The 17991-nt window shown below is 34.6% G+C and overlaps 1 protein-coding gene across 2 annotated transcripts in view; it reads right to left on the reverse strand.

Annotated features, from left to right (window-relative positions):
• Positions 1–17991, reverse strand: part of CSMD1 (CUB and Sushi multiple domains 1) — a 1058834-nt gene that overhangs the window by 757142 nt on the left and 283701 nt on the right. The gene's annotated exons all lie outside the window — the stretch shown is intronic.

The raw sequence follows: 17991 nt of genomic DNA on the forward strand, positions 1-17991 counted from the left end.
GCAAAGAACCCAGAGATCCCCACTATTCAAGGCACATTTTAAAACTTTTAAAAACTTGTACTGAAAAATTATGATAATTTTATCATATTCTTACAATAAGTTCTTCTGTGCAAAAATTTCATGGTCTGATGATAAGAAAAGGAAGTGTAAGGGCACAAAACTTATAATTAGAATTATGCATCATTTGAGAATACATTTAGTAAAATGAGTTATGTACTTACAGAGAGTTATCAAGTCCTCCTTGACACATATGGTATTTCGCAGCCTCAGTAATAAAATGCAGTAGCATTCATAATAATTCTTTCAAAAAAAGAAGTTTAGTCACTGTCCTGCCTGACTAGAGGCTACAGTCACGCTTACTTCAAACAGCTCAGATTTTTAAATCTTAGATTAATTTTTCAGGCCAGACACCATAATTAGAATCTCCTTAATGCCCTTCATTAGTATAAAAGTCACAACATCTTGTTATAGACTTTTTTATGCAATTGCCCAAAACTATTATGAGAAGTCCTCTAGGAATTGGTTCTGTTTTATCTGTGGTAATGAGTCTTCTATATTGTCTACATTTTCACAAAGCAGTTAGGAAGCTTTACTATGTGACTTCTGTTTCCCTTGGGCTCTATTTCAACTTATAATAGCACATGGGAATGAGGAAGTTTTCAAGGTAACAGTTTCTGTTAACCTCAATAATATGAAAGTTTAGAGAAGGATTCCACTGTCCAAAGAATACTTGCATTTAGCTTTTATGTTTTTTCTCATTTTTAACTAGGGTAGCAAAACTTAATTAGTCCCAAATGCAGAAAAAGAAAGACACATAAAGACAATAAGATAACTGAAAACAGAGTTCATGTTTCTTTCTACCTGTGCAATTTTGTTAATAAAATGTACACTTCACAGATATACTTGTATCTATTATAATGCACACTGTGTTAAATACAAAGAATATTATTGTTTTGGTGATTAACACATAAGCAGTGTTTGTTTACTCTGACACAATTTCAGTCTCATTTCAATTATCTTGCAAATGAGCAGTTAAAAGAAGCAAGTTTGAGAGAATATTGTCTTCTAATGAATAAAATGCTGCAGACAAAGTCATCTGGAAAACATGCAGGCAGTGCATTTACAGCAACTGTAACCATGGTCAGTATGCACTTTAAGGCAGAACTGAACTGTAAGCCAAAAAATACCTATAATAAACACTCTAAAGAATTATTTCATGATTTTTCCTAAATAATAATAAAAACAATAATCATAATGCGAGATTCTAGAGTGTTAAGCTAGGCCAAATTTGCTGGGGTGAATTTTTTCCAGAAAAAAGTATTCCAAAAACATGGCACCAAATAAAATTTCTCTAAACCCCCTATTTTTAATCCTCACAATTCTGCTGTAAAAAGCTGCTGCTTTCTGGTTTAAAAAAACACACTTTATCAAACTGGGATTATTATGGGTTTGAGGATTCTCAGTGAACAGCACCTATAAAAATGGAAGCAGAGCACTAAGAGCACTCTGCACTTGAGGCTACTTAAGGATGATGTAAGCCTTTGAAACAAATGAATAGAGGTTAAGTCTTTGAAATTTTTAGGATGTCTTCATAGACTGATTTCACAGACTCATAGACTGAATTGAGCTTGTTATCTTGACAAAACTAGGGAACCCAACCAGCATAACGAGAAGCAACCACCTTCATCACAAGTTGCACATGAATAAAACAATTTTTTTGTGTGTTCATTTTACATGAAAAACCAGGGGCAATTTTTCCACTTAGAAAAAGTGAATTCACACAACTTTCAGATCCCCAGAAGTTCTTTATCCAAATGGTTCCCAGCATTACTTCATAGCACTTCATGGTATTGCTTCTTTTTTTAGGATTAAGTAATAGCAAATACTTTAAAAATCTATGCATTTTTATTAAGTACTTCAAAAATGTGAGGACAATAATGTAATCACAAAAAACTCTTGTAAAAAGAAGGGGAACATAAGCTCTATATGAATGACAGCGCAACACAAAAATAATTCAGAGCAGCTTTGCAGAGGCTATGAACAGGGGAAATGGTAGCTGAAACCTTATGGGATCTTACACATGAGCACCCTCATAAAGAATTAGAGTTCCACAGCAAAATCCTCTGCATTGTCTTTTAGGGAAAACCAAAGGGTTTTAAAGCAAAGACATATACATATAATTCAAGTTTCTACACAGAGAAAAAAATGAAAACATTAAACTGGGAATTTAAGATGAAGAAATCATGTTTACTTATTATCTAAAACATCCCATGAGAGAGCATTGATTTTAATATATTTTGCATTTTAAATATAATTCGCATGATATTAGCAATTTCAACAACAAACACCAAAATTGGCAATTCAAAATGCTGACTTGATTTCATTTTTGTTCAATGTAAATGTATGACTGTCGCTGCAGGCCCCCAGCTGAGTAATAATTAGCTGGGTAATAATTGACTCTATGATTGCAGAAGGCTGATCAATTGCTTTATTATATCATCTTATACTATACTTATTAGGAAATTCAGTAACCCTTACAGCCAGTCCAATACAGCTTTGACCTAATTGGTCAATCAGTCCAAACACTATCCAGTGTCCAATTAAGAAATCACCCTTTGGTAAACAAATCTCCATGATACATTCCACATGTGCACAACAGCAGGTGCAAAAAGTGGAGATAAGAATTGTTTTTCATTCTTTTCTCTGATCTTCTCGCAGCCTTCCCCAGGAAAATGCCTGGGAAAGTCTGTGCCTGCTCTCTGTGGCCAGAGAGCTGCTCTTTTGTTTAATAAATTGCTATATTGCAATGGAGAAGACTTGTAACACAGTCTGTATCCTCAGATACAAGTAAAAATTGGTAGCTGAAGCTGCCAAATATTTCTCCAAATGTATTTTTTCTACTTTGGTTAGTTCTTAGAATTCAGCTACAACTGTTACTTTCTTGGTGATTAATGAAATTATGTGTAGCTTCTCTTAATCACGTTTTCGAGACTGGCTTCATGGACACACTTCACCGTGAGCAGCAGCACCCCATGACTGCCTCACCTAGTCTGTGTTTCTTAGCTATTTCTCCTGCTCCTTATTTTCCTGTTTCTACTCCTTTAATGGCCTGTGTGTGCCTGCCAGCATCTGCACTTTTGAGCATGTGTCTTGCTGCAGGGTCCCAAACTGCTTCAGTACCCTGGGAGCACCGGCTAACCCTGGCACACCTCCATCATTCCCTCTTCAGTTGCTGTTTACTCATGAGGAACCTCAGCCTGGTGGTCCACCTTTGCAGGAGATGCAGCACAGGGAGCAAACACCTTGCCAGTGCAGACAAGTAGTTTCTCTTTTTTCTCCTGAGGGGGTCTTGCCCATTTCTCCAAATAGCACTTTATTCCTAGCCTTTTCTAATTCCCAGTTACTTGCTTACTTCCAATTCTCTTCCAAGCTTTTGACATTTTTCTTTTTTTTTAATTTTGGGAAAATAATGACATGAGTTCAAAGGGACACACATTGTGTTTATGTTTTTGTATCTGTGTACATTAGAGAACTACCGTTTCTTTGTTTTGACTTTCAAATCAAAACAGGTTTCCACCACTCCTGTTGACTCCAGCGGTAAAAAGATAACTGTTTAAGTGCCAATTAAAATATGACTGTGGAATCATATAATTGTAAAATCGAATAATCTGTGGCCCAATCTAGTTTACTTCTTATTACATTTATTTTTTATGGTTGGGTAAATTTCCATTTGCTTTTTCATATGCAGGTAAAGGATTTTTCAAACAAATATGATGGACACGAAAGCATATTAAAATTACATAGACACTTTAAAAATTAATTATGTTTTTAACATTTGAAAGCCCTGGTCAAAATTACTAGATTGAAGCAAATAATAGAAACTAATTGCTCAACTTATATTGTTTGTTTGCTCAGCTGCTAATTGATTCTTCATGTCTATTAAAATAAGCAAATGCTTAAACTTTAAAGTCCCTCTTTGGATTGATCACGGTTTTTTACATATATTAAACATTCACTATTTGAGTTGGAAATGATGGGTTGTAATTAGCTAAATTAACCATCCCTGCTCATATGGCTAACAGAGAGAACTCTTCTGCTGGTAATAATTGAAAATACATCTAAAGTTTGTATTTGCATGTGCCAAAAATTGAAACTGGAAATAAAACTTTGGTGACTGTATGCCACCCAATATGACAACATTTTCATGGAATGTGATGCAAAAAAAAGAAAGTCTGACCATATCAATTCATATAGTGACATGAATTATTCTTTTGCAATTTTTTCTTAAATAAAAAGAATGCACCTCTTCATTAGGGTCTTGTTCTGAGTTGACTATGGATGGCAAAGAAAACATACCTAATAAGATGAAAAGTCTGATAGTTAGTTACATTTTTGTAAGTCACCTAAAGTTCATTTTTTAGAGATTTCAAAAGGCTGAAGAGGTATGTATGAGATAGCATTACTTTTATGTATTAAAAGCCATGAAATTCACTGCATCCCTCCAAACTTCTCACATGTTATTCTAGGAAGGTTTGATTTCAAGCCATTTTCTCATGACAATTTTTCATGAAAGGTCTGTGCATTTTTTTGTGACAAGTTTAACAAATTTCTTTGGTGTTGAACAAGCTTAGGTAATACAAATGAAGGAAAAAAATGCAATTAAACATGAACTATTAGGAAAACATCTGTTGATTCACAGCTGTTCATATCTTTTTCTTAATTAGGTCTTAATTAAAACACAAATTTAATTAAAAGCATTGCTTCTATCAACATAGAAATTGCAGCTTTACAGAAATATGAACAACAGTGCTTAGTAGCATCACTTAAAATGCACATTTGCTACATAAAAGCTCTTAATATTGTTTGAGAAGAGACTGACATAAGAGGCTGTGTCAGGGCACCGTTTTCTAATGCCACCGAGCACGCAGTGACATGATACACAAAGTGGAGTGACACAACGGCTCGTGTCAAAGAACCAGATGTAGCACTTTGCGTATGTCAAGGTACATTGAGCTTTTAGGAACATCAGCATGCCTAGAAGCAAGATTATATCATCACAGGATGAACTGAAACGAGTGGACTGTAACAGTCAGAAAAAATAACTTTTCATGTAATGTAAATAACTATCATTTACTTTCAAATATCACTGTACTCACTGGGATTAAATACATGCATCTTTAAGCTAGTCTTTGTGGTAGACAATGGCTCCTGCTTCTTCTAGCATCTTTTAGAAAGAAAAAGGACATATTTGCTAGTTCATTTTCAACATTCTATCTCTAATGGGGTACAAGCTGCAAAAATTTAAAGCTGGTGAAGGGGGTGATATAAATGTGACTGGGAGTCACTAGATGTCACTATTGCAAGCAGGCTTGTGCTCCTGTTTATCCAAAAATAGCAGGACATGCAGCTTGGGGAAATTCTTTTGCAAAAGTGCTTGCTGTCACGTGTCTTCCTCTGTGCTTGGAAAATAAAGTGCACATTTTAATGGTAATGATGATAAACACTAACTGTTTATCAGTAAAATGATAAACAGTTGACAAAAAGGTATTTAAATTTATGGTTTGCTTTTTACTTATTGTGAGTGATACAAAGTGTAAAGCTCATGCTGGTCTATTGGTAAGGACTGTTAAACACTGCCAGGTAACAGTGTGGTCAGGGAAGAAGAAAGGAAGGTGTATTTATGAGATGCAATATTTTGAAAAGTTTTGAACAACATCTGACTGAACCTTTATTATTTCAGTCTGAATTGGAAGTTTTCTTTCTCTTGTGGGGAATAAAAGTTCATCAGCATGTTCTCCTGAGAGGTCACAGCCATTCTTTTGGAGAGATCGAACTCTCAGATATGAAATTCAGGGCTATGTGTTATTTGTGGTTTAATACTTGAGGGTCAGGACTAAGAAGTAGGCTTCTGAGATTTATATCTTTATTTTGCAATCAACTCTTTTTGTGGACTTCAAGAAGTCACTTATCTCCTTGTTTCAATTTCCTCATCTTGAGAGAAAGAGAATTAAGGAAAAGAGACATGACAGGATGTGAATAAAGAGATTCTCAAAAGAAAAAGTCTGGGTTTTCTCACTTTTTGGGTTTTTTTGTTTGCTTGTTTTTGTTTGGTTGGTTTTGTTTTTTTGGTTTTTGGGTTTTTTCCCCGGGGAGTGTTGGAGTTTTTTTGTTCTACTTTTTCAGAAGGTCATATTTTTAATGCAATCAACATTCAAAGTGGATGATGGGAAGAATAATAATTTTAGGGTGCCACCTGTTAGAAATTTGTGATCTATACTAGCTAGAAAACATTTGAATCATTAAAGCATAAGAATGGTTCTGTAATTTATGTTGCATAATTCAGGAATCAACACAGCTGACTGTTAGTAAATAATAGATTTTCTTCAAAGAGGTCTTTAAAACTCAGTATTGTAAGTAATTGCAACTAGGAAATATTATTTACTAATATAGGTAAGAATAGAGCATTTTGCAAAACTGTGTCATGAAGTGTTGGTTATTTAACTTTCCTAAAGCAAAAATGTTCTTATTAGTTTGAATAGGAACCATACTATATACGTTGTTGTACTACGTTTATTTTCATCATGTTTAGACTCAAAATTTACTTTGAGAAAGATGGGAATGGAAGAAATTCCACAGAAAAGAAAATGAGGCATACCTATTCACTAAGATAATACTAAATACAGCTAAGCAACAAAATATCTTCTAAGACAAGATGAACAATCATAAAAAAATTCATAGAAGTGTAATAGTTTCTGATATGCATATAAAGATTCTTCAAGAAGAAAATGAAAAATTATATATTTAGGCCAAAATAAAATTCAGTGCAATTGAAAAGAGGCCAAAGGTTTAACCATGTTGTTAATTTCTTCTTCTTTTCTGGAAGTAATTTAAACATTTAAAATTGTTTCTACTAATTATGAAATATTCACACTAGTTCATTCCTAAAAACTCCGAGTCAGTCTAGAGGAAGAACTAGAAACTATTTAATTAATGTACTCCAAATAGTCAGGTTTAATTGTGTCTCATAAAAAACCACCTCCACCCATGGCTTCTGGAAAATCAGTGTTTCCACTTACGTGTCCAGGGCTAGAGCTAAAAAAGAGGTAATTAGAGGAACATAAACTATTGTTTACATTGAATTAAAGAAGTTTTATGATGCAGAAACTACAGGGTAAAGTGCTTCTGCACATAAAACATCAGAATGAATGACATTAAGCAGAACACCACCACAGCATCAGCTTCCTATGAGATATACAGCAGAGCAGCATTAATTAGCTGATTCTATTAACTGACTTAGGCAAATGAGTTCGTCTTTCTTAATTCCAGTTGCTTCAAGTTGTAAACACATATTATGATTTCTTTTGCCATGACTGATCTGATGCCAACCTGGACTATACAGGGATAAAAATATTAACAAGAATGTCAAGTATTGGATTACTTTATGGAGCTCCTCAGATTTGGAGAATTTCTAATGGAAGATGTTTGCTTTTAATTCCCCCATTAAATCTTGGATAATTTGTGCAAATTTCAGAACAAGCACATATGAACATATGGTGTTTTAAATAACAGCAGAAGGTCCTGATAGGAGTAGGTGTACCGTAACTGAAGAGAAGTGTTCTGTTAGTTTAAAATGGTTTTTATGGAATTTCTAATGAGACGACATAAGAGATCACAGTTATTTCCCACCTGGAAGACACTGAATACTAGCCACCTCTGCCTCATGCTTTATCATCAAAACTAGATCAAGAAAAGCTGACATCTTCCTGCACAGCTGGAGCTTCAAATTAGGCAGTAAATCCTCAAGACTACAATCTTTCCTTGAGGAAAGGTTCAACCAAGAGCTTTGTGACAATAGTTTGATGGAAAACAAAGACTTCACATGTATAAGCAGCTATAAATAAGAGCAATATATACATACACATACATTCAAGAACTAAAGAGGTAATTAAATAACAAAAGATGTGACTCTCTTTTGAAATGCCATGTGAAACCTAGGCTGAAACACCCAGTAAGAAGAATCACCTGATTTTTCAAACCACAGTGATTATAACCCTGGAGCAATTAATTCCTTCCATCAGCTCTTGAAGTACAAACTGTGAAGCTGCAATGGGCACAGCTGGTTAGTGACACATGAGGTAACATTCTACTTAGTTCATTCTGTCTACCAAAAATACCATATATATTCCCTACCTATTTCAATATATGCCTTAGCCCTGACAACTCAGGTTTGGTTTTGTTTGTTTGTTTGTTTGTTTGTTTGTTTGTTTTAAATTTTGCTTTATAAATTTCAAGGGAAATAATAAAAAAAAAAAATTAATTCTGCATTCTGAACCCTCTAAAATGAATGTATACTATCTGGATGGTCTGAAATGAATTAAAATTACAAGTAGGATTGCAACATCCCAGGAAAAAAAAAATCCATGCGCTTCAATACAAGAAGTGGTGGAGCTGTCTTTTACAGTGGATTTGTAGCCTTCAAATCAAAGTAATAATTTTGAGTAAGTCATATTCATTTAAAATTGTCTGGTATAAATTGGATTCCTTTCAGCAAGTATGAGAGAGATGATGACATATGCAGACTTTTGTCCTGAATTCCCCCTAAATTTCATACACAGAATGTACAGTTCTCACCCTCCGATTCTAGTGCCCACTCTAGCTTCTGTATTCAAAGCTGGTCATTTTTTAGTGATTAAAATTTCTATTTCTTCTCTTGCAATGAACTAATATCAAAGCAACTTAGCAATAAACTGAGTAATGGTAATATTTTTTTTTTCATCCATTTTGGCATCTTAGCTACAGACTTAGTCTTAAAATAAGTGTAAAAACAGAACCTAAAAAACATTAGATAAATAACAAGAAACTGAGACCTGAATGTTGACTGATTACTACATAAGAGAAAATCAACAAGCAATCATGAGATAACAGTAACTATTTTAATTCTGCACACAAGGAGAAACACCCAATTTAAATCTCACAAGAATGACATGCAACTACTTTGAGCTACAAACACTATCAAATTGGCTTCTATTTATACTTCTGTTACACTGAAGCAGGAAAACTTAATGTTTTTAGGTATTATAGTTGCAAGATAAACTTCTCTGTTTTTAAACTCCAGTCATCTAGCGCAACAACTTCCTTATTCAGCAGAAATACATTGCAAGATCTTTTGCCCAAAATTATTAGAGTGGTAAAGGCCAGACATACACATGTAGTACTGAAAAAAAAGGGGAATTTCATGTGAGGTAGGTCTTAAACCTTGGACGTCCCATGCATGGATGTATTCGCTTTTGTTTTATTCACTGCATACATATTCTCTTCCAGTTTTGCAGATTGATTACCAGGAATGCATCTTATATTTTAAATAAATGGCCAGCTGGACAATACTATGCAATTGCTACATTTAAAATATATTTTTTGTAATATAAGAAACATGTCTTACAATGCACATATTTTCTTGAATCACTAACATTCCTTTAACTCATAGTGATAAACTTTAAGCAATCACCCACCTATGTACACAGACCATGTAACTTTGAAACACTGCAGAGATAAACAAAAACCCAGCTCTGTAGTCCTTTGAATGACATGTTTAATGCTTAGGATGCTTGTATCAAACATGGAGCTTAGAAAGCTTTATCCACATGCCTCTGTAATTGCCTTTTCCTTCTTTTAGTAGCTAAGCTGATCCAGCAGAGAAATCGACCACTAGTTAAAATTGGGATCTACTCTGGAATTCACCATGTTCAATAATCATCCCAACTTTGTCTTCTCATTTCAATATTTTGCATTTGATGCATAGTGATACTTAACCATGAATGCATTTAGGTATGTATGATTAGATTTAAATTGTTAAAATGAAAATATTTTGCATCTGTGTAGAATTTCTTTTCTCTTACCACAGCAATAGCTTAATTTCCCTCACAAAAGCAAAGGCTTCCCTAAATTATTTTCAAAATGTACTCAAATTAAAAATATTTATATGAACAAAATACAACTGTCACTTTTGAGTAGAAAACACAAGTTCATGTCTATATATGATAGATTCCATCTCTGTTATTACTTGTGCTTGCATACTGGTTTTATCATTACATTTTAATTGTCAGAATTTGAAACCAAAATACAGTTATAATGATGGTGGAGGAGAGGATGGACATGAGCTGGCAATCTGCATTTCTAGCCCAAAATCCCAGCTGTATCCTGGACTGCACCCAAAGCAGGGTGGGCAGCAAGGCAAGGGAGGGGATTCTGCCCCTCCGCTCCACTCTGGCGAGAGCCCACCTGCAGTGCTGCACTGAGCTCTGTGGTCCCCAGCACAGGAAGGTCATGGACTTGTTGGAGTGAGTCCAGAGGAGACCATCAAGTTGATCAGAGGGATGAAGCACCTCTTCTGTAAGGAAAGGCTGAGAGAGTTGGGATTGTTCACCCTGGAAAGGAGAGGGCTTTGGGGTGACCTAATTGGAGTCTTCCAGTACCTGATGGGAGCCTTCAAGACAGATTGATTTTTTCTGAGATCATGTAGTGATAGGACAAGGGGAAGTGAATTCAGACTAAAAGAGAGTAATTTTAGATTAGGTATTAGGAGGAAGTTCTTCACTGCAAGAGTGGTAAGGTATTGGAACAGGTAACCCAGAGAAGTTGTGGATGTCCCATCCCAGGAAGTGTTCAAAGTCAGCTTGGATGGGGCTCTGAGAAACTTGGTCGAGTGAAAGGTGTTTCTGCCCATGTTAGGGGTGTGGAACTAGATGATCTTTGATGTCCCTTCCAACACAAACCTTTCTATGGTTCTGCAAATATTAAGCAAGCATTTTTGATGTCTCACCTAGAAATGTAATCCATAACTTAGTACACTATAAAATGGGGCTTATACAGATGCTGAAGAAAGCGGAACTAAGCTAAATTCCCTTAAGTTAGATTATTTCTGAAAAGCATCACTTAAAGAGCTGCGAACTTTATTCACAAGCACTGAATGTACCTGAAATTGTAGTTCTTAAAACAGTGATAGAAAAGAGAGGCCTAAAGATGGTCTTTTTATTTCTTTTTTACAGCTGAGTAGTAAGGAGCTCTGTCTGGCATTCAGTAAAATACATTGATGATACATTGGAAAAAAAAAAAGGCTATAGCAATAAAAACAAACCAAGATGTTTAAATGAACTCTACTCAAGTATTTGTACTTCTAGTGGCAGCAGTTGGAAGAAGCAGAAGCAGTGCTTTCTTCAGATGCATTTTATACAGTGAGGACGTTCCTGAGGAAGCTTTAGAAAACTTTGCCATGAAAATGGAAATTTCTTCATATGAAAGTGGACTCCTCAGCACATAAAAAATATTGATTTTATGAGCACTAACTGTGCTCATGCACATTCACTGTCTTCTGGGAGTGAGAGGAACTGGCTATTAGAAGACAGGAAAGAAACCCAGTGTGTATAAAACAATTGTATCAGAACCCTTCTGATACACTGGCTTTGGGGGCCTTTTCTGAATTGAAAACTACAGCAAGATTGACACTTTCATCATTATTTGGTATAAAACTTATAAATGGAATTACTGTGCCTTGTTCACTTGACAGTGGGTTCCATGTCAATCATTCAAAATATAATAAAACCCCTTGCACTGCTTTGTATTTCATGTGTTTGACAGAATACAGCTCTTGAGGAATTAGGTCCTGAGTCTCCTATTTTAAGGGTTTTTCAGAAGTCAATCATATACATGACCTAGCAGATTATAATCCATTCTAAATGCATCGATAATAAGCAGTGTTGCAATGCTGAATATGAATTATCAAAGTCATAAAGCCTCTGGGAAATCTCTTAAGAAGGCAAAAGCATTTCTTTGTTTCTCAAGGCCAAAATGCAAGCCACCACTCTGGCAAAATCACAACACGGTTCAACTGAAGTAACTGAAATTCTTGCGTGTTTGTCCAAAGTAAATTAAAAAAATACAAGTGTTACATTTGGTTTTAATTTAATATTAAAAAATCTAATATTGTTTCCAGCTTGAAAAATTCAAGTCATATGTCAGACTTTGGCAGCTCACATGAAGAAATATTTTGCAATTAATAATTTTATAAGTAGTCCCCTCCATTATTCACTCATTTATGTGGAAAAGATCAAGAGCAGTAGCATTTAGAACTCGAAATCTATACAGGAGCTTTGTTAAAATATTTAAAATGAATAAGCACATAATTATGTATGGCAAAGACTGATATAGCAACCTGCAACTGCTCATGTCAAAGTACTGTGCAATGTCTTGAAAGAAATAATTCAATTGTAAATGGGCAATTTTACTCTTTTTTAAAAATCTAAATATATACATTTTAACAGACGTTTATGGTCCTTCAGTACTACTCTGCTCTGCTCTGTTCTGCAAGGTAAATGAGAGCCACACACACATATACACAGACTTAGAGAGAGATATACACACAAGAGACCATAATAAGTGTTTTCTAGCTCATCAATTATCTTGGATAATAAGCTTTATTCCTTTTGTATTCATCTCATTCATATGCTAAATATATTAATTTACTGAGAATTTCTAGTCTTGGCCTGTTAAGTTTCTAAAAACTGTCTGAAAATTGTGTTGGCATCGAGGCAGCCAAATTAACAGAAGTTCTTATGAAGTAGGAACATCAGCAAAAGCTGCATTTAATTTCAGATCTTTGTGGTTTCTATCAATCACATCATACCTGACCTCTGATCTATAGATGTTTAGAGAATGCAGTACACCACTGACCCAAAAAAGAGACAATTTCAAGTTTTCCTGAAAAGTTCTGACAGTCAATGAAACCAAAAATAGAGCTGTTTTAATATAGATGTGAAATAGTGAATTTCAGTTCCTGTCAGGCATTTTTTCTTGTTTATAATCCTTAGCACTCTAATTGCATGGCATTTGGCAAAGACAAACAAATTACCTGCTCCAGACTAGTTGAGCATAACAAAAACAATTATGTATTTATAATTCATTATTTCTTTTCCCAATTATTTTCCCTATTATAGTAAAAAAATAAACATACATAAACAAAGTAGGTTCTGGGTTTGCCTATGCTGGCATGTCAAGTTACAGCCTCTGTGAGCACCTCAAGTCTAGCAGGAGCTTGAATGAAAATTGGACTTGTATACCAGAGCTGTAGAACTACCTGTAATATGGGACCTCATGTACTACAACAGGTTTTGTCCTAAAGTAAACATATTTGCTGTCAACCAAAAGTGATATTTTGGTCTTCATGGCCAAATCAAGCATGAGATAATGGAGGAAGAAGAAATCCAGACAGTTAATCCCAGGTAATGCTCCATCTACATTCTAAAGTAGGAAGTGCTGATGTAGAGGCTAATAGCCAGATAAGCTCTCATCCCACTGGTGTGTCTAGTTCCATTCTTAAAGCCAAGATAGGGCTATTTTAGCTTACTTATGCCATTTTCTATGCTTATAAATCACTATTTTGAACATTTTAATGATCTATAATGCACTTATTGATGATTTTAAAACACTTTGGACTGAGGCATCTGCAATTGTCTATGGGTAATAAGGTATGAGTTGGGTCAAGCAGAGACAGCGTAAATCCATTACAGTAAAAAGTACGAAGTGAAGTGAAAAAAGTGAGTTCAAAGACAGAGTGCTTGACCCATAGGAAGGACGCTGCCATTGCTACATTGTGGAGTGGAACTATCAAAGGTACAGTAGAAAAATGGTTGGGGGTGAAGAGGGGAACAGAGGAAAGAAGACTGGGCAGAGCAAAGGTGCTTTAACAGAAATTAGATGCACTGAGGAACAGCACCTGACTTTAAAGAGGAGAACAAAGGTTGGCATTTCACATATAAGAACAAAGATGAAGTGAAGAGTTTCCAGGGTGGGCATTGGCATACTAGAAAGAGGAGTGGAAGATTTTATAAGAGGGGAAGAATAGAGGGTGACTAGATTAGTTACATAATCTGTAGAAACCCTAGGCCAACATTGCAGTCTTTTCAAATACTTGTTGAATATATAGATGTTCATCCAAGGGAGAGAATTTCAGGATTTAAAGAGAAGGATGTAGTGCTGAATTTTAGACATAGGGCTATGTACTCATTTAACAACCACATGTTCAGGCAGTGTAGGAAAGAAGTCTTGGCCTACTAACAGAAAAAAGGAATTGTAAACTTCCAAGAAACAGAGGACATACTGTGAGTTACATGGAGGTGCAAGACAAAGGTGCCAGTAACACAGATATTTATTTATTTTCAGATAAAAATGTTTTTAACAGTGCCATAAACCAAATCAGTGGTCGTGTCAGAACATCCTTTAAAAGACAAAGAATCATAGTATCCTCTCAGAAAAATTTAAACATTCAGAATACATCAAAAGGTCTTTGAATACATGTGCTTAAGAATGAAGACTTTTCACTATACACCAACATGAACCAATTATCATTTGAAGTAATACTGACCTTGCATTGATGATTCATATGTTTAAAATATAGAGTGCTCCCAAGCACTCCCAATGAACTTGGTATGTTTATTGCTAAACACAATTTTTTACCATTAATGTAACTATTCTCTGTTCAGAATGGGGATAACATCACAGTAGAAATTGTGATGTTAATACCAAGTCACCTTATTGTCAGAAAATACAAAAGCAATATTTATATAACACTTCGCAATGTGTCTTGAAGTGGAAGTTATGCAAGCATAACATGAGTGTGGATGCCTTATGCATCCACTTTTTAAAATGCCACTCTTGGGCTGAAAAGTGTATGTTTAGTGCATTTCACTTTCCTGCTGGGTTGCTTGGAGAACTGAAAGGATTATAGTAATTGGAAAACTTTGAAGAATAGAGATTCTTGATAATGAGTCAAGAGTGACTGACACATAGCCTGTCTCCTGAAACAACCATTAAATAAATCAAAACATTATCACTGTCCATGCCCTCCAATACATGCAGCATGGAACTGTTACAAGCTTTGTCCAATGCAGTTAAACAAGCTCATAAATGTCACATTATTTATAAAAGGAAAGGTATGCATTTCTAAAAGAAGGACATCTTCATAAGCTGTATACTAATCTTGTCATATGAAAAAAAAATCGCTTTTAGAATTAATAACATTCCTATAGTGGTAAACAGAAAAATGTTCTACCAACCATCCTCTCAGGGGCCCCGTTGGAAAATATTATTCTACACATTTGGACTTTTTTTTTTTCACAGCTCATGTTTATAACTCCACATCACATCTCCAATTCTTAATAAAGTCATTTATATGCAGTGAAAATCTGGAAGTGGCTGATAGCCACTAAACAGAAACTCATTTGGGACTAACAGCTTTGGGTGATGGCATCTAAGGCGGTGGGCCAAAAGGAAAAAAAAGGATGGGGGACAAGGGGGGGAATGTGTTGAACACGACCATTCATCTCATATAAAAGGCAATCGATTGCCATGCAGCTCAATAGAACTGCTGATTTGGAATTCATTCAGATATAGAGCTCTGAACAGAATCCTTGAATGAGTAAACAATTTGCTTTTGTTAAAGACACATGAGTTCTCTCATCATCTGACATTAAAAAACAATACACAGTAAATATTCTGAGTTCAGGTTAATGACAAAAGAAACTTATTTGGTTTTAGAAAGTACTCTAAAAACAATATAATTTAATATTGAACTGAAAAGTGCACTCAATTAGGGTTAGACATATTTAAAAGTTTATGAATAATTATTTTTACAGATGGTTGACTAAAATTTAAGGGCAGATAAGGACACCTGTAAAATAAAAAAATATTGTAGCAACTGGTTAAAATACGTATTTTTTAAATTATGCATATTTAATAAGTATATGGTTCTTTGTTTACAGTCCAGCAAGTAATAGTAGTAAAGGAAAATAGGTTTATGATCTTTATAAGAATAACACAACTAAAGTGCATACCTTGCTTTAACTAAAACTTGTCTGAACAGGCAAATGAGGTTTAAATTACTTTTTAAAGATAACCAGATAGAAACAACCTGAAGACCATTTTGACAAAATCATATAAAAAATAATAAAATATATTTGTATCTGTAAAAGGAATGAAGAAAACCAGATTCTGAGACAAAAGCAAGTAATTTTGTTTGGCAAGATATTGTTTACGTTAACGGAATTTCCTATTTATGCACAGAATTTTGTTCAAGAAAGGAACCAGATATATGATTTATCCAAACAATCATAACCTGTTACCTGATAAACTCATATGTTTTTACATCTCATGTTAAATGTTAGCACTCAATGCTACTTGATTGCAAACAGAAACATCATCATTTCCACTTCTGAGCACTGAAAAACTGTCACCTTTTGAGAGTGTTAGTATGTGGACTGGGGCTGAAATTTTGTTTCTTAGGTACTCTCAGAAAGCACTAAGCACTCCCTCCTCATTTTGTGCTAAACCATTGGAAACAAATACCAGAGCTAAGTCTCTGGTCTAAAAATAACAAGAAGTCAAGATGTTAAGAATGTTATGCTGAAGGAACTGGATTCACAAAATAAAAAAAAATGGCAAGAAAAATTACACACTGTATGTAACAGGTTGCTAAAATTCATATCAAATATTGGGGTTTGAGTTAATTGTCTTTTGTAACCTTTACCTCCATGATTTTCTAATATGGAAACTTTGCTTCTGAACTGTGAAGTTTGTAACTCCTTACTCTTAATTACTCTCCTAATTTTTCTCAGCATGAGTAGAGATTAAAATGTCCAAAGATTTCTTTACTGGGCCTTACAGACCAATGTTCCCATAACAGGAATCAGGATTTCTGTGGATTAGGCTTGGCCTTCCTAAAGGTTTCTTTTGCCTTTCTTTAGCTTAGTGCAATTGTGCAGTGTCACACATATTGTTATAAGCACTTTGTATCCAAGAGAGAGCTACAATGGTACAGCAAGTACTCCATGTCAGTTTAGCTCTCCAGTACCCTACCAAAAACTGCAACATAGAGGGGTAAATTCTAATTTTTTCTCCAAAATATTAGAGAATATTTTTTCTAACATTTACTAATTTCTTTCTGTGACCTCTGTCAGACATACGTTAATTATGACCATGTTTGGATGTGGATATCTCTTATCTCCTATTGTTCTTAGAATTTCAGTCATCATTTCAAATCAACCACATGCTGAATTAATTGTTCTTGCTTAGGATTATAAGTGAGGGAAAAAATATGACTGTTCATAAAAGGATACAAATTCCTTTTGGCACAAATCACAGTCTTTCAAAATGTGTATCTATATTTCTGATTTCCATAATCAAATAATGACAGTACAATAATACAATGGTTTGATGGAATGAAGAAAAAGAAAATTGATTTTATCTTACTGATAAGAAGAAACCTAAATTATAATGCAACTCTTAAATTAATTCTAAATTTACAGAGTTGTTTCAGTCTTTATTTGCGACTGATGCTCACTAAAACATAGATAATCTTTGACTGATGTGGTTTGTACAAGATTTCAAGCAAATCCGGAAGTAGAATCAAATGCAGGCATTTGAAAGGCTTTGAAAGTATCATTCCTGAAGAGTAAGTCTTAGCCAAGTCTTCAGTAATTGAAAAAAATCTGTGAACTATAATAGCTAGATAACTTGGTTTATTATTGTCCTGAGATGAGCTGGATTTGATCTACTCATGTAACCTATTTGTGCTGTAAACATAGGTACCTATATGTTTTTGACTGTGATCTTGTATCTAAAATGATCTTGTATCTAAAAATGAAGATGTAGGACTAGTCCATTTGTTGTGCTTCACACCTCAAGAACCTGAGCTATCAGCTGTTAAAAATAATTTTCATTGATTATTTCTAACTACATTAACCTGAAGAAATCTTATTAGTTATATTTTTGTCTTTTATTTGCAGCTGTGTAACTTGATAAACTGATATGTTTTTGCATCTTATGTTAAATGTTAGCACCTCAGTGCTGTGTGGCTGAAAATATAAACTTTCAACTTCTGAGCGCTGGAAAACTGTCACCTTTTGAGACCATGAGTAGGTGAACTGGGGCCAAGATTTTGAT

This window comes from Taeniopygia guttata, chromosome 3 (assembly GCF_048771995.1).
Source record: "Taeniopygia guttata chromosome 3, bTaeGut7.mat, whole genome shotgun sequence".
In the NCBI taxonomy this organism is placed as follows: domain Eukaryota; kingdom Metazoa; phylum Chordata; class Aves; order Passeriformes; family Estrildidae; genus Taeniopygia; species Taeniopygia guttata.